The sequence below is a fragment of the Mustela nivalis genome (assembly GCF_964662115.1).
Source record: "Mustela nivalis genome assembly, chromosome: X".
NCBI classification, from domain to species: Eukaryota; Metazoa; Chordata; class Mammalia; order Carnivora; family Mustelidae; genus Mustela; species Mustela nivalis.
In genome coordinates this window covers 84840972-84860028 of record NC_139040.1, presented here as the reverse complement: position 1 = coordinate 84860028, position 19057 = coordinate 84840972, and positions in this window count along the sequence as shown.

Below are 19057 nucleotides of genomic sequence, written 5' to 3'. Positions count from 1 at the left end.
AACAGTCACCTTACAGGCAATACAATGGCTCTAAATTCATATCTCTCAATAGTTACCCTGAATGTGAATGGGCTAAATGCCCCTGTCAAAAGAAACAGGGTATCAGAATGGATATAAAAACAAAACCCATCTTTATGTTGCCACCAATAAATTCATTTTGAGCCCAAAGACACCTCCAGATTTAAAGTGAGGGGGTGGAAAAGAATTTACCATGCTAATGGACATCAGAAGAAAGCAGGAGTGGCAATCCTTATATCAGATCAATAAGATTTTAAGCCAAAGACTATAATAAGATATGAGGAAGACCACTATATCATACTCAAAGGGTCTGTCCAACAAGAAGATTTAAAAATTTTAAATATCTATGCCCGTAACGTGGGAGCAGCCAACTATATAAACAAATTAATCACAAAATCAAAGAAACACATCAACAATAATACAATAATAGTAGGGTACTTTAACACTCGCCTCACTGAAATGGACAGATCATCCAAGCAAAAGATGAGCAAGGAAATAAAGGCCTTAAACGACACACTGGACCAGATGGACATCACAGATATATTCAGAACATTTCATCCCAAAGCAACAGAATACACATTCTTCTCTAGTGCACATGGAACATTCTCCAGAATAGATCACATCCTCGGTCCTAAATCAGGACTCAACCGGTATCAAAAGATTGGGATCATTCCCTGCATATTTTCAGACCACAATGCTCTAAAGCTAGAACTCAACCACAAAAGGAAGTTTGAAAAGAACCCGAATACATGGAGACTAAACATCATCCTTCTAAAGAATGAATGGGTCAAACGGGAAATTAAAGAAGAATTGAAAAAAAATCATGGAAACAAATGACAATGAAAATACAACGGTTCAAAATCTGTGGGACACAACAAAGGCAGTCCTGAGAGGAAAATATATAGCGGTACAAGCCTTTCTCAAGAAACAAGAAAGGTCTCAGGTACACAACCTAACCCTACACCTAAAGGAGCTGGAAAAAGAACAAGAAAGAAACCCTAAGCCCAGCAGGAGAAGAGAAATCATAAAGATCAGAGCAGAAATCAATGAAATAGAAACCAAAAAAAAAAAAAAAAACAATAGAACAAATCAACGAAAGTAGGAGCTGGTTCTTTGAAAGAATTAATGAAATTGATAAACCCCTGGCCCGACTTATCAAAAAGAAAAGAGAAAGGACCCAAATAAATAAAATCATAGAATGAAAGAGGAGAGATCACAACTAACACCAAAGAAATACAAACTATTATAAGAACATACTATGAGCAACTCTACGCCAATAAATTTGACAATCTGGAAGAAATGGATGCATTCCTAGAAACATATAAACTACCACAACTGAACCAGGAAGAAATAGAAAGCCTGAACAGACCCATAACCAGTAAGGAGATTGAAACAGTCATTAAAAATCTCCAAACAAACAAAAGCCCAGGGCCAGACGGCTTCCCGGGGGAATTCTACCAAACATTTAAAGAAGAACTAATTCCTATTCTCCTGAAACTGTTCCAAAAAATAGAAATGGAAGGAAAACTTCCAAACTCATTTTATGAGGCCAGCATCACCTTGATCCCAACCCAGACAAGGAGCCCATCAAAAAAGAGAGCTATAGACCAATATCCTTGATGAACACAGATGCGAAAATACTCAACAAAATACTAGCCAATACGATTCAACAGTACATTAAAAGGATTATTCACCACGACCAAGTGGGATTAATTCCAGGGCTGCAAGGTTGGTTCAACATCCGCAAATCAGTCAATGTGATACAACACATCAAATAAAAGAAAGAACAAGAACCATATGATACTCTCAATAGATGCCGACAAAGCATTTGACAAAGTACAGCATCCCTTCCTGATCAAAACTCTTCAAAGTGTAGGGATAGAGGGCACATACCTCAATATCATCAAAGCCATCTATGAAAAACCCACCGCAAATATCATTCTCAATGGAGAAAAACTGAAAGCTTTTCCGCTAAGGTCAGGAACACGGCAGGGATGTCCATTATCACCACTGCTATTCAACATAGTACTAGAGGCCCTAGCCTCAGCAATCAGACAACAAAAGGAAATTAAAGGCATCCAAATCGGCAAAGAAGAAGTCCAATTATCACTCTTCGCAGATGATATGATACTATATGTGGAAAACCCAAAAGACTCCACTCCAAAACTGCTAGAACTTATACAGGAATTCAGTAAAGTGTCAGGATATAAAATCAATGCACAGAAATCAGTTGCATTTCTCTACACCAACAGCAAGACAGAAGAAAGAGAAATTAAGGAGTCAATCCCATTTACATTTGCACCCAAAACCATAAGATACCTAGGAATAAACCTAACCAAAGAGACACAGAATCTATACTCAGAAAACTATAAAGTACTCATGAAAGAAATGGAGGAAGACACAAAGAAATGGAAAAATGTTCCATGCTCCTGGATTGGAAGAATAAATATTGTGAAAATGTCTATGCTACCTAAAGCAATCTACACATTTAACGCAATTCCTATCAAAGTACCATCCATCTTTTTCAAAGTAATGTAACAAATAATTCTAAAATTTATATGGAACCAGAAAAGACCTCGAATAGCCAAAGGGATATTGAAAAAGAAAGCCAACATTGGTGGCATCACAATTCCGGACTTCAAGCTCTATTACAAAGCTCTCATCATCAAGACAGCATGGTACTGGCACAAAAACAGACACATAGATCAATGGAACAGAATAGGGAGCCCAGAAATAGACCCTCAACTCTACGGTCAACTAATCTTCGACAAAGCAGGAAAGAATGTCCAATGGAAAAAAGATAGCCTCTTCAATAAATGGTGCTGGGAAAATTGGACAACCACATGCAGAAAAATGAAATTGGACCATTTCCTTAAACCACACACAAAAATAGACTCAAAATGGATGGAGGACCTCAATGTGCAAAAGGAATCCATCAAAATCCTTGAGGAGAACACAGGCAGCAACCTCTTCGACCTCAGCCACAGCAACATCTTCCTAGGAACTACGCCAAAGGCAAGGGAAGCAAGGGCAAGAATGAAGTATTGGGCATTCATCAAGATCAAAAGCTTTTGCACAGCAAAGGAAACAGTTAACAAAATCAAAAGACAACTGACAGAATGGGAGAAGATATTTGCAAACGACATATCAGATAAAGGACTAGTGTCCAGAATCTATAAAGAACTTAGCAAACTCAACACCCAAAGAACAAATAATCCAATCAAGAAATCGGCAGAGGACATGAACAGACATTTCTACAAAGAAGACATCCAGATGGCCAACAGACACATGAAAAAGTGCTCCATATCATTCGGCATCAGGGAAATACAAATCAAAACCACAATGAGATATCACCTCACACCAGTCAGAATGGCTAAAATAAACAAGTCAGGAAATGACAGATGCTGGCGAGGATGTGGAGAAAGGGGAACCCTCCTACACTGTTGGTGGGAATGCAAGCTGGTGCAGCCACTCTGGAAAACAGCATGGAGGTTCCTCAAAATGTTGAAAATAGAACTGCCCTATGACCCAGCAATTGCACTACTGGGTATTTACCCTAAAGATACAAACGTAGTGATCCAAAGGGGCACGTGCACCCGAATGTTTATAGCAGCAATGTCCACAATAGCCAAACTATGGAAAGAACCTAGATGTCCATCAACAGATGAATGGATCAAGAAGATGTGGTATATATACACAATGGAATACTATGCAGCCATCAAAAGAAATAAAATCTTGCCTTTTGCGACAGCATGGATGGAACTAGAGCGTATCATGCTTAGCGAAATAAGTCAAGCGGAGAAAGACAACTATCATATGATCTCCCTGATATGAGGAAGTGGTGATGCAACATGGGGGCTTAAGTGGGTACGAGAAGAATCAATGAAACAAGATGGGATTGGGAGGGAGACAAACCATATGTGACTCTTAATCTCACAAAACAAACTGAGGGTTGCTGGGGGGAGGGGGTTTGGGAGAAGGGGGTGGGATTATGGACATTGGGGAGGGTATGTGCTTTGGTGAGTGCTGTGAAGTGTGTAAACTTGGTGATTCACAGACCTGTACCCCTGGGGAAAAAAATATATGTTTATAAAAAATAAAAACTTTAAAAAAAGAGAGACAAAAGTAATTACTTAAAGGGATTTGTGCACCCAGAGTTTATTTTTAATTTTTTAAATTAATTTATTTATTTTCAGCATAACAGTATTCATTATTTTTTCACCACACCCTGTGCTCCATGCAATAATTTTTTTTTAATTTTGTTAGTTAACATACACTAAAGCATTTGTTTCTAGAGTACAATTCAGTGATTCTCACTTACATGCAACACCCAGGGCTAATCACATGAAGTACCTTCTTTAATGCCCATCACACTTTTAGCCCAACCCTCCCATCAACCATCAGTCTGTTCTCTATTGTTAAGAGTCATGTACAACTTGTTTCCCTTTTCCCTTTTTTTTCCTTTTCTCCCGTCCTCCTTTATCATCTGCATTGTTTCTTAAATTCTCCATATGAATGAGGTGGTATGGTATTTGTCTTTCTCTGACTTTTTTCACTTTACAAAATACTTTACCTCTATCCATGTCCATGAAAATGGGAAGATTTCATTCTTTTTGATGACTGAATAACATTCCATTGAATATATAAACCAGATTTTCTTTATCCATTCATCAAAAAAAAAAAAAAAGGACAATGGAGCTCTTGCCATAGTTTGGCTATTGTTGACAATGCTGTTCTAAACATATACGAGGTGCATATATCTCCTTGAATTTGTATTTTTTTGTATCCTTTGAATAAGTACCTAATAATAAAATTGCTGGATTGTAGGATATTTTTAATTTAAACTTTTTGAGAAACCTCCATAGAGTTTGAGAATAGGTATTAACTTCTCTTTAAATGTCTAGTACAATTCTCCTGGGAAGCCACCCGGAACCAGACTAATATTTTTGGAGATTTTTGATTGCTGGTTCAATTTAATTTCTGACTATGGGTCTCCTCAAATTCTCTATTTCCGCCATTTCAGTTTGAGTAGTTTGTATGTTTCTAGAAAATGTCCATTTCTTCCAGGTTGCCCACTTTTTTAGCATATACTCTTTCATGGTATTCTCTTTTAATTGTAACTCTTTGGTATTGTTTGTGATTTCTCCTCCTTCATTTGTGATTTTTACCTATTTGAATCCTTTTCTTTTTCTGCCTTAATTTTATTTTTTAAAAATTTTTCGTTACTCATATTTTTTTATTATGTTATATTAGCTCCCACACAACACATCTTTAGTGTTTGATGTAGTGCTCCAGGGATCATTCTTTGTGTATAACACCCAGTGGTCATTAAAAGACATGCCCTCCTATATATCCATCACTGGGATATGACATTGTGCCAGCCCTCTCCACTCTGAAACTTTTAGATGGTTTCCCAGAGAATATAGTCCCTCATGGTTCTCCGCCCCTTTTATTTCCCCCTGTTCAATATTCGCTCCCTTCCCCTAACATGCTCCACATGTTGACTTATGTTCCACATAGGAGTGAAGCCATATGATAATTCCCTTTCTCTACTTGACTTATTTCACTTAGCATAATCCCCTCCAGTTCCAGCCATGTCGATGCAAATGTTAGGTATTCATCCTTTCTGATGGCTGAGTAAGATTCCATTGTATATATGAACCATATGTTCTGTATCCATTTATCTGTTGAAGGGCATTCCATTTCCTTCCACAGTTTGGCTATTGTGGACATTACTGCTATGAACATTGGGATCCATGAGCACCTTATTTTCACCACATCTATATCTCAGTAGCGCAATTGCTGGGTCATGGAGTATCTCATTTTTCTAACTTTTTGAAGAACCTCATGCCTTTTTCCAAAGAGGGTGTACCAACTTGATTTCCACCAACAGTGTAAGAGGGTTCCCCTTTATCCACACCCTCACCAACATTTGATGTTTCCTACTTTGGTAATTTTTGCCATTCTAGCTTTTGTAAGGTGGTATCCCAATTTGGTTTTGATGTGAATTTCCCTGATGTCTAATGATGTTGAACATTTTTTCATGTGTCTGTCAGCCATTTGTATGTTTTCTTTGGAGAAGTGTCTGTTCCTGTCTTCTGATTATTTCTTGCTTGATTATTGTCTTTTGGGTGTTGAGTTTGAGAAGTTCTTTATAGATCTTTGGTACCAGCCCCTTATTTGTAATGTCATTTGCAAATATCTTCTCCCATTTCGTGAGTTGCCTTTTAGTTTCATTGACTGTTTCCTTTGCTTTTGAGAAATGCTTTATCTTGATGAAGTCCCCAAAGTTCCTTTTTCCCCTTTTTCTCCTCATCTTTGGAGACATGTCATGAAAGAAGTTTCTGTGGCCTGTGTCGAGGAGGTTCCTACCTATGTTATACTCTAAGAGTTTGATGGAGTCCTGTCTCATGTTGAGGTCATTCATCCATTCTGAGTATATCCTTGTGTAAGGTGTAAGAGAATGATCCAGTTTCATTCTTCTGTATATAGCTGCTTAATTTTCCAAACACCATTAATTGAAGAGACTGTCTTTTTTTTTTTCTATTAGATATTATTTCCTGCTTTGTCAAAGATTAGTTGACCATAGTGTTAAGGGTCTATTTCTGGAGACTCTTTTCTTTCCCAATGATGTATGTGTTTGTTTTTGTGCCAATACCATGCTCTCTTGGTGATCACAGCTTTATAACAGAGCATGAGATCAGGCAACTTGATGCCCCCATCTTTGTTTTTCTTTTTCAACCTTCCATTGGCGATTTGGATTCGTTTCTGGATCAACAACAATTTAAGGATTGTTTGTTCCAGCTCATTGAAAAATGCCAATGGAATGTTAATAGGGATGGTGTTGAAAGTATAGATTGTTCCGGACAGTATACACATTTTAATAGTGTTTTCTTCTTGTAATCCGTGAGCATGGAATGATTTTCCTTTTTTTGTGTGTCTTCCTCATTTTCTTTAAGAAGTGTTCTGTAGTTTCTAGAGCATAGATGCTGTACCTCTTTGATGAGGTTTATTCCTACATATCTTATGTTTTTTGTGCTATTGTAAATGGAATCCATTCACTAATTTCTCTTTCTACAGTTACATTGTTAGTGTATAGAAAAGCAACTGATTTCTGAGCATAGATGTTATATCCTGCCACACTGCTGAATTGCTGTATGAGTTCTATTAATGTGGGTGGAGTCTTTGGGGTTTTAAACATAAAATATCAAGTCATCCTTGAAGAGTGAGACTTTATTTTCTTCCTTGCCAATTTGGATGCTTTTTATTTCTTTTTGTTTTCTGATAGCTGATGCTAGGACTTCTAGTCCTATGTTGAACAGTAGTGGTGACAGTGGGCATCCATGTCGTGTTCCTGACCTTAAGGTAAAAACTCTCAGCGTTTCCCCATAGAGAATGATATTGTGGCCTTTTCATAGATGGTTTTTATGAAATTGGGGAGTATTCCCTCTATCCCTACACTCTGAAAAGTTATAATTAGGGAAGGATGCGGTATTTTGTCAATTTTTTTTCTGCAACAATTGAGAGGACTATATAGTGACTGTCTTTCTTTTATTACTGTATTGTATCACATTGATTGATTTGCAAATGTGGACCAACCCAGCATCACAGGAATAAACCCCACTAGATCATGATGGATAACCCTTTTAATATATTGATGGATCCTATTGGCTAGAGTCTTGTTGAGTATTTTTTCATTCATATTCATCATAGATATTGTTCTGTAATTCTCCTTTTTTTCATTTATTTATTTTCAGCATAACAGTATCATTATTTTTTCACCACAACCAGTGCTCCATGCAATCCGTGCCCTCTATAATACCCACTACCTGGTACCCCAACCTCCCACCCCCCACCACTTCAAACCCCTCAGATTGTTTTTCAGAGTCCATAGTCTCTCATGATTCACCTCCCCTTCCAATTTACCCAAACCCCCTTCTCTCTAACTCCCTATGTCCTCCATGCTTTTTGTTATGCTCCACAAATAAGTGAAACCATATCATAATTGACTCTCTCTGCTTGACTTATTTCACTCAGCATAATCTCTTCCAGTCCCGTCCATGTTGCTACAAAAGGTGGGTATTCGTCCTTTCTGATGGAGGCATAATACTCCATAGTGTATATGGACCACATCTTCTTTATCCATTCGTCCATTGAAGGGCTTCTTGGTTCTTTCCACAGTTTGGCGACCGTGGCCATGGCAGCTATAAACATTGGGGTAGAGAGGGCCCTTCTTTTCACTACATCTGTATCTTTGGGGTAAATATCCAGTAGTGCAATGGCAGGGTCATAGGGAAGCTCTATTTTTAGTTTCTTGAAGAATCTCCACACTGTTCTCCAAAGAGGCTGCACCAAATGCATTCCCACCAACAGTGTAAGAGGGTTCCCCTTTCTCCACATTACCTCCAACAGATGATGTTTCCTGTCTTGCTAATTTTGGCCATTCTAACTGGTGTAAAGTGATATCTCGATGTGGTTTTAATTCAAATCTCCCTGATGGCTAGTGATGATGAACATTTTTTCATGTGTCTGAGAGCCATTTGTATGTCTTCATTGGAGAAGTGTCTGTTCATATCTTCTGCCTAGTTTTGATATGATTATCTGTTTTGTGTGTGTTGAGTTTGAGGAGTTCTTTATAGATCCTGGATATCAACCTTTTGTCTGTACTGTTATTTGCAAATATCTTCTCCTATTCTGTGGGTTGCCTCTTTGATTTTTTGACTGTTTCCTTTGCTGTGCAGAAGCTTTTGATTTTGATGACGTCCCAAAAGTTTATTTTTGCTTTTGTTTCCTTTGCCTTTGGAGATATATCTTGAAAGAAGTTGCTGTGGCTGATATCGAAGAGATTACTGCCTATGTTCTCCTCTAGGATTCGGATGGATTCCTGTCTCACGTTGAGGTCTTTTATCCATTATGAGTTTATCTTTGTGTACAGTGTAAGAGAATGGTTGAGTTTCATTCTTCTACTTATAGCTGTCCAGTTTTCCCAGCACCATTTATTGAAGAGACTGTCTTTCTTCCACTGTATATTTTTTCCTGTTTTGTCAAAGATTAATTGACCATAGAGTTGAGGGTCCATATCTGGGCTCTCTACTCTGTTCCACTGGTCTATGCGTCTGTTTTTGTGCCAGTACCATGCTGTCTTGGTGATCACAGCTTTGTAATAAAGCTTGAAATCAGGTAACGTGATGCTGCCAGTTTTATTTTTGTTTTTCAACATTTCCTTAGCAATTCGGGGTCTCTTCTGATTCCATACAAATTTTTGGATTATTTGCTCCAGCTCTTTGAAGAATACTGGTGGAATTTTGATCAGAATGGCATTAAAAGTATAGATTGCTCTAGGCAGTATAGACATTTTAACAATGTTTATTCTTCCGATGCAAGAACATGGAATGGTCTTCCATCTTTTTGTGTCTTCTTCAATTTCTTTCATGAGTGTTCTGTGGTTCCTCGAGTACAGATCCTTTACCTTTACCTCTTTGGTTAGGTTAATTCCCATTTATCTTATGGTTTTCGGTGATATAGTAAATGGAATCGATTCTCTAATTTCCCTTTTGTATTTTCATTGTTATTGTATAAGAAAGCCATTGATTGTTAGAGAGGAGAATGGAGTTGGGAGAAATTGGAAGGGGAGGTGAACCATGAGAGACTATGGACTCTGAAAAACAGTCTGAGGGGTTTGAAGTGGCAGGGGGGTGGGAGGTTGGAGTACAGGTTGGTGGATACTATGGAGGGCACGATTGCATGGAGCACTGGGTGTGTTGAAAAAATAATGAATACTGTTTTTCTGAAAATAAATAAATTAATTTATTTAAAAATAAGAAATCCATTGATTTTTGTACATTGACTTTGCTTAAGAATGCTGGGATCAACCAGGAGATCCAAGAGAAGCTGAAACAATTCATGCAAACCAATGAGAATGAAGACACTTTGGTCCAAAGCCTATGAGATACAGCAAAGGCAGTCCTAAGGGGGAAATACATAGTCATCCAAGCCTCCCTCAAAAAAATTGAAAAATCCAGAACACAGAAACTGTCTATATACCTTAAAGAATTGGAGAATCAACAACAAACCAAACCAACTCCACACATAAGAAGGGAAATAATCAAGATTAGAGCTGAGATCAATGAGGTAGAAACCAGAGATACAGTAGAATGTATCAATGAAACTAGAAGCTGTTTTTTTAAAGAATCAATAAGATCGATAAATCATTGGCCGCACTAATCCAAAAGAAAAGAGAAATCCCAAATTCATAAAATTTGAATGAAAAGGGGGAGATCACAATGAACACCAAGGAAGTAGAAACAATCATCAGAAGTTATTATCAACAGTTATATGTCAGTAATCTAAGCAACCTAGATGAAATGGATGCATTCCTAGAAAACTATAAGCCCCCAAAATTAAACCAGGAAGAAACTGACAAACCTGATTAGACCAATATCTAATAACGAGATTGAAGCAGTGATTAAATACCTCCCCCCAAAAAAAAGAGCCCAGGACCTGACCGATTCCCTGGGGAATTCTACCAAACTATCAAAGAAGAAATAACACCTATTCTCCTGAAGCTGTTTCAAAAAACTGAAGCAGAAGGAAAACTTCCAGACTTTCTATGAAGCCAGCATTACCCTGATCCCCAAACCAGGCAACAACCCTACCAAAAAGGAGAATTTCAAACCAATATCACTCATGAATATGGATGCTAAAATTCTCAACAACATCCTAGCAAACAGGATACAACAGCACATTAAAAAGATTATCCATCATGACCAGGTGGGATTCATCCCTGGGCTACAAGGATGGTTCAACATTCACAAATCAATCAATGTGATAGAACAAATGAATAAGAGAAGAACCACATGGTCCTCTCAATTGATGCAGAAAAAGCATTTTACAAAATCCAGCATTGGTTCCTAATTAAAACGCTTCAAAATATAGGGATAGAGGGAACATTCCTGACCTCCATCAAATCTATCTATGAAAGACCCACAGCAAATATCACCCTCAATGGGAAAAAGCTTGCATCCTTCCCGTTGAGATCATGAACACGACAAGGATGCCCACTCTCACCACTGTTGTTCAGCATATTATTAGAAGTCCTAGCAACAGCAATCAGACAACAAAGAGAAATAAAAGTTATCCAAATTGGCAATGACGAAGTCAAACTCTCTGTCTTTGCAGATGGCATGTTTCAATTTTTTTGAGTGAGGCTTGGATGGCTATGTGTTTCTCCCTTAGGTCCATCTTTGTAGTATCCCATGGGTTTTGGACCCAGTGTTGTACTGTTCTCATTGGTTTCCATGAATTGTGAAAGTTCTGTAATTTCCTGGTTGACCCAAACATTTTTATGCTAGATGGTCTTTAGTTTCCAAGTGTTTGAAATCCTTCCATTTATTTTTCTTGTTATTGAGTACCAGTTTCAAAGCATTGTGGTCAGAGAATATGTAAGTAATTGTCTCAGTCTTTTGGTATCAGTTGAGACCTGCTCTGTGTCCCAATATGTGGTCTATTTGGGAGAAATTGACATGTACATTCGAGAAGAATGAGTATTCTATTGTTTTAGGGTGGGACGTTCTGTATGTCTATGAAGTCAATCTGATCCAATTTGCCATTCAAAACTCGTGTTTCTTTGTTGATCTTATGCTCAGATGACTTGTCTATTGCTGAGTGGAATGTTGGGGTCTCCTACTAGTAAAGTATTATTGTCAATATGTCTGTTATTGTTAACAGTTGTCTTATAAAGCTGTCTACTCCCATGTTAGGAGCATAGATATTTTCAATTGTTAGATCTTTTATTGGATAGTCCCTTCAAGAATGACAGAGTGTCCCTATCTATGTATCTCTTACTTCAATATTAAGCTTAAAATCTATTTTGTCTGCTATGAAATTTGCTATCCCAGCTTTCTTTTGAGGTCCTTTGGCATGAAAAATACTTCTCCATCTCCTTACTTTCAGTCTGCAATTGTCTTTTCGTTCAAAATGAGTCTCTTGTAGATAGCATATAGGTAGATCCTGTCTTTTTATCCAGTCTGTAACCCTGTGCCATTTCACGGGAATATTTAAGCCATTCATGCTGAAAGTGACTATTGAAAGATATGATTTTTGTGTTACCTATGAATTCCCTGTTTCTACAGATTGTCTCTGTAAATATCTGGTTTATATTATTTTGGGGGTCTTTTTTTATAGAACCCCCCCCTTAATATTTCTTGCAGGGCCAGCTTTGTGGGCAACATTTTCTTTTGATTTCTGCTGGTCCCAGAATCTCCTTGTCTCTCTACCCATTCCAAATGCCAGCCTTGCTGGATAAATTATCCTTGGTTGCATGTTCTTCTCATTTAGTACCCTTAGTATGTCTTGCCAACCCTTTCTGTCTTGTCAGGTCTCTGTGGACATGTATGACATTATTCTGATTTTCCTCCATCTGTATGTAAGAAAACTCTTCCTCCTTGATACCTTCAGGATTGTTTCCTTGGATCTAAGGTTTGTGAATTAGTACTATTATATGTCACAGCACTGATCTGTTCTTATTAATCTTGGGAGGGGTTCTCCTGGCCTCTTGTACAGGAATCGTTGTTTTCTTCCCCAGGTTAGGGAAGTTCTCAGATATAATTTTCTCTAGGCCTCATTCTCTCTCCACCCTCTCAGAGATCCCAATAATTCTGATATTTCAATGTTTCATGGCATCATTAATCCCTCTCAGTCTGAACTCTTGGGCTTTTAGCTGCTTTTCCCAGGCATCCTTTACTTCTTTTTTTTTTCCTATCATCTTATATTCTAGCTCATTAATTTATTATTCTACCTCATTTACCCTGGCTGTCAGAGTATCCAGTTTAGAATGCATCTCATTCATAGCATTTTTAAGTTCAGCCTGCTTAGATCTCATTTCTTTCCTTAGAGATTCTATATTGACACTAATATTTTTCTCAAGCCTAGATATTGACTTCATAATTGCTACTCTGAGGTCTATCTCTGCCATCTTGTTTCTGTCCATATCCATTAGTTCTGTGACATTCTGATTTTTTTTCTTTTGGGTTGGCACCTCCTTAGTCATTCTGTTGAGGAGTGGTTGAGGGAATGTACAGAGTCCAAAGTTTTAACCATGACCCAAGCAAGATACACTCATTTTATAAGGACCCTAGTGTTGCCCTCTTGTTATTCAAGCCTGTCTTCTGGGAGAAAATTCTGTCGCACTTTTACTCAGGTAACCCTGCTTGGGCAGATTTTCCCTTCCTCCTGTCAGGGGGTTGGGCTCAGTGGAATTTTGAGTGTGTGTGTGTGTGTGTGTGTGTGTGTGTGTGTGTGTGTGCTTTTGTTCTCTGGTGGCCTTCTGAGTCTCTTCTGTCTCTTCTGAGAGCAGAAATTACCACACCCAAACCTCTAACCCAGAGAAGAGAAATCCCACTCTAATCTTCACTGAACTCCCAATGTCTGTTTCTGTCTGCACTACTAAAAACCTCAGCCTCCCCAGTGGTACACCCCACAGAAACTCTCTCAGTGGTTATTCCCAGCACTGAGGCACATCTCCTCCATTTGTGTTTCTAAAACCGTGAACCTCCCCTTGTTTACATGCATGCACCTGCATTTGCTGTGTCCTGTATGTGGGCTGTACTAAAGTCTTTTCCCCACTACTACCTGTCTGTTACTCTGTGCTTGGTCCCCAGTGTGGAACGCTATTGTGCTCCAGTGTTATATCATCTTCCTGGTGCTAGCTTTTGGCACCACCCTCTCCTTTCTGTTTATCTCTGATATCTGCCCACAGAATCACAATTCTGCCCTTCATATGTCACAAACACTGAAGAATTTCTGCTTGTTGAAATCCAGGTATATATTCTTATATCTTGGGCTGATTTCATAGGTGTTCAGAATGGTTTGGTAGATATCCATCTAAATTCAGGGGACCAGTTGAAGTAGGATCCCCTACTCCTCAGCCATCTTGCCTCCCTCTTCCTATTCTTTATTATTTTTAAATATTTTATGTATGAATTTGAGATAAAGATAGTAAGCATGAGGAGGGGGAGGGTCAGAAGGAGAAGCAGACTCCCTACTGAGCAGAGAGCCTGAGGTAGGGCCTAGAACCAGAAGCCCCAGATCATGACTTGAGCCAAAGGCAGGTGCTTAATCAACTGAGCCACCTAGGTGCCCCTTCTTCTTTTTGATAAGTCTCATTAGGGTGTTATCAATTTGATTAATTCCTTAGAAGAACCAGTCCTTGGTTTTATTAATCTGCTTTACTGTTTTTTCTTTCGTTGTTTCTATAACATTTGTTTCTGCTCTAGTATTTATTACTTCCCTTCTTCTACTGGTTTTTGTCTTTGGTGTTCCTTTTGTAGCTCTTTTAGGTAAAAAGCTAGGGTGTCTGAGACTTTTCTTGCTTCTTGAGGTAAGCCTGTATTGTAATATACCTCCCTCCTACCACTGTCTTTGCTACATCCCAAGGGTTTTAGACTGTCATGTTTTCATTTTCCTCACTTATATGTAATTTTAAAAATTTCTCTTTTAATTTCTTGGTTAACCCATTTATTCTGAGTAAGGAATTTCTTATTTTTTTTTCTTTTGGGGTGGCACCTCCATGAATTTGTGGTCTGTCCATTTTTTTTTCTTGTGGTTCAGTTCAAGTTTTTAGCATTATGCCCTGAAAATATGAATACTGTGTTCTCAATCTTTTTTTACTTGTTGAGGGCTGATTTATTGGTTACCCAGTATGTGTCCTACTCTGGAGAATATTCTGTTGCACTCAAAAGGCTTAGGATGTAGGTTTAGGATGAAATGCTTTGAATATACCTGTTAAGAGCATCTGGTCCAGTGTGTCATTCAAAGACATTATTTCATTGATGGCTTTCTGCTTTTATTATCTTTCCACTGGTGTAATTTTGGGTACTAAGTTCTCCTACTATTATTGTATTATTTAATTGATGAGTTTCTTTATGTTTATTTTCAGTTCATTTATATATTTGGTTGCTTCCAAGTTGGGGCATAAATATTTACAATTATTAGATCTTCGTGATAGATAGACCTCTTAATTATGATATAATGCCCTTATTCATCTCTTTTTATAGTCTTTGTTTTAAAATCTAGTTTATCTGATGTAAGTATGGCTACTCTGGTTTTCTTTTTATGTCTGTTGCCATCATAGATGGTTGTCCATCCCCTCATTTTTAATCTGTGAATATATTCAGGTCTAAAATAAGTATCTTATAGGCAGCATATGGATCTTGTTTTATAACTTGTTCTGACATCCTATGTCTTTTTTTTTATAAACATATATTTTTATCTCCAGGGGTACAGGTCTGTGAATCACCAGGTTTACACACTTCACAGCACTCAGTCTCATCCTATGTCTTTTGATTAGAGTATTTAGTCCATTTACTTTCAGAGTCAGCTTTGAAAGATATGAATTTAGTGTCATTGTGTTACCTGTACAGTCAGTGTGTCTCATGATGTTCTCTGGTCCTTTCTAGTCTTTGTCACTTTTTTATTTCCCCTCCACTCTTAGTGCAGAAAATTTCTTTCAAGGCTCATTTAGTGGTCAAAAATTCCTTCAGTTTTTATTTGCCTGTAAAATTATTTATCTCTTCTTCTATTCTGAATGGCTGCCTTGTTGGATAAAAATTTTGTGGCTAGATATTTTTCCTTTTCAGCATTTTGAATATTTCCTGCTACTAGAAGCCTGCCAAGTTTCTGTGGATGGATGTGCTTTACCTCATAGGTTAAGGACACATTTTCTCTTACTTTCAGGATTCTGCCCTTGTCTGTGTCTTTTGTGAATGTGACTATGATATGCCTTAGCAATGATCAGCTTATGTTGAATTTAATGGGGGCTCTTTGTGCTTCTTGGATTTTGATGTCTTCCTTTCCCAGATTAGGAAAATTTTCAGCTATAATTTGTTTGAATAATCCTTCTGTCCATTTATTTTTCCTCTTTATCTTTTGGTACTGTTATGATACAAATGTTAATCTGTTTTAATAAGTCGCTGAGTTCCTTAAGTCTACCTTTGAAGTCTGTTACCTTTCCTTCCCTCCTCTTTCCAGCTTCATTATTCTCCTTAATGTTATCTTCTTTTTCACCGATTCATTTCTCTTATTCATCCATAGCCATATTTTTTGCCCTCCACTAGGACCGCATCTTTGTTACAGCATTTTTAATTTGGGGCTGGCTAGATTTTAGTTCTTTTATCTCTGCAGTAAGGGATTCTCTAGTGTCTCCTATGTTTTTTTTTCAAACTCAGCTAGTATCCTTAAAATTTTTATTTTAAATTCTCATTCAGACATCTTACCTGTGTCTGTATTGATTAAATCCCCGCTGTGAGAACTACCAACTGTTCTTTGTTTTGGGAAGAATTTCTCCATCTCATCATTCTGTCCAGAAAAGAAAAAAAGAAAGAAAATGAAAAACAAAACAAAGAAAAACCTAGATCCTGAGTGTGTTTTCATCTGCTTGTTGAAAGAATCTAGAGATCAAAATAAGAGAAAATAAATAAAATAAATTATAATGAAAGTAAGCCAAAATGTACTGTATGTATAAATCATACACACACATGCACACACACACACACACACACACACAAACACACACACACATTAAGAGGTAATGATGCAGAAGAACTAAAAAAGTTTTGAATAAAAAATAATAATAAAAATAAAGAATAAGAGTACAAAGGAGGCTAGATAACATTTTCCTCTAGATCTGAAGCTTTGTAATTCTCTTTGATCAGTAAAATTTGTGTGAGTTGATGTTCAGGTCTTCTGGGGGACGATTCTATTGCAGTGATTCTCGGGTGGACTTGCCATAGTAAATTGCATAGTAAATACATGGATGAGCCTGGTGGTGGGTATTAAGGAGGGCACATATAGGATGGTACACTGAGTGTGGTGCATAAACAATGAATCCTGGAACCCTGTGAAATAAAATTAAATCAAAAAAGGAAATGTACAGCATAAGTAATATAGTCAATTGTATTGTAATAGCATTGTGTAGCTATAGATGGTATCTATACTTGTGTTGGGTCCAGCATAATATATACAATTATTAAGTCACTACTTTATGGACATGAAACAAATGTAAAATTGTGTGTCAATTCTACTTCAAAAAATAAGTTAATAAATATATAAATATAAAACTATAGAATGTTTCTTTTAAAAAAAAGTGGAGTTCTTACAGTTTTTGATTTTAAAATCTTCTTCAAAGCTGCAGTAATTAAAATAATGTAGTACTGACATAAATTCAGACATATACATTGAAGGAACAGTACACACATATTATATATCCCTCAAGTATATATGGTCATATGATCTTTACAATGCATACCAAGGTCACCAAAGTGAGAAAAGACAATCTCTTCAACAAATAGTATTGGAAAAAGTGAATATCTATAATCAAAAAAGCAAAGTTAGACTCATATTCTACCACAAAAAATTAACTCAACATGGATTAAAAACCTGAACTTAGACCTCAAAACTATAAAACACCTAGAAGAAAATATCAGGTCAAATCATCATGACCTTGAAGTTAACAATGAATGCTTGGATATAAAATCCAATGCACAGGCAAGCAAATTAAAAATAGACAAATGCTGAGTGAAATAAGTCAAACAGAGAGAGTCAATTATCATATGGTTTCACTTATTTGTGGAGCATAACAAATAGCATGGAGGACAAGGGGTGTTAGAGAGGAGAAGGGAGTTGGGGTAAATTGGAAGGGGAGGTGAATCATGACAGACTATGGTCTCTGAAAAACAATCTGAGGGGGTTGAAGTGGCGGGGGGGGTGGGAGATTGGGGTACCAGGTGGTGGGTATCATAGAGGGCACGGATTGCATGGAGCACTGGGTGTGGTGAAAAAATAATGAACACTGTTATGCTGAAAATAAATAAATTAATTTAAAAAATAGACAAATGGAAATACATCAAACTTAAAAACTGCTATTCACCAAGGTACAATAGTTGGAAAAGGCAACTTATCCAGCTGGAGGTATTTTTTCCCAAATCAAATATAAGTGGTTAATATTCAGAAAATATAAAGAACTTCTTCAACTTAAAAATATTAAAAAAAATAAATAAATGACCTGATTTTTAAAAATATGTGAAGGACTTGAATAGATATTTCTCCAAGTATGATATACATATGCCCAACAAGCATATGAAAAGATAATCTACATCAAGTATTATAAAAGAAATGCAAAACAAATCCACATTGATATGTAACTTCTTACTCACTAGAATGGCTATTATTCACAAAACAAAAAAAGTATCAAGTGTTTGTGAGAATGGGGAGAAGGAAGCCTTTGTGCACTGTTTGTATGATTATAAAATGGTACAACTATTATGGAAAACAATATGGAGGTGTCTCAAAAACTTAAAATAGAATTACTATTTGACCCAGGAATCTGACTTCAAGGTGTATATCTAAAAGAACTGAAAACAGGTTCTTGAAATTATATTTGCACACCCATATTTATAGAGGCACTATTCACATTAAGAGGCTGAAGCAACCCAAATTTTATTTATTTACTGAGATAAGAGAATATTATGGTTTGTCTCCCTCCCTGGTCCCATTTTATTTTCTTTTCTTCCTCCAAACCCCCATGAACCCCACCCTGATTTTCAAATTCCTCATATCAGAGAGATACTTGCCTTTTTGAGATTGACCTATTTCTCTTAACATAATGCCCACTAGTTCCAACAACAACATTGTAAATGGCAAGATTTTATTTTTTGATGGCTGCATAGAATTCCATTGTATATATATACCAATTCCTCTATATCCATTCATCTGTTGATGGACATCTAGGTTTTTTCCATAGGTGGTTATTGTGAACATTGCTGCTATAAACCCTTGGGTACATGTGCCCCATTGGATCACTACATTTGCAATTTAAGGTAAACACCCAGGGGTATGAGGGCTGAGTCACAGAGTAGCTCTATTTTCAACTTTTTGAGGAACCTTCATAATGTTTTCAGAGTGGCTGCACCAGCTTGCATTCCCACCAACAATGTAGGAGAGTCCCCCTTTCACCACATCCTTGCCAACATCTGTCATTTCCTGA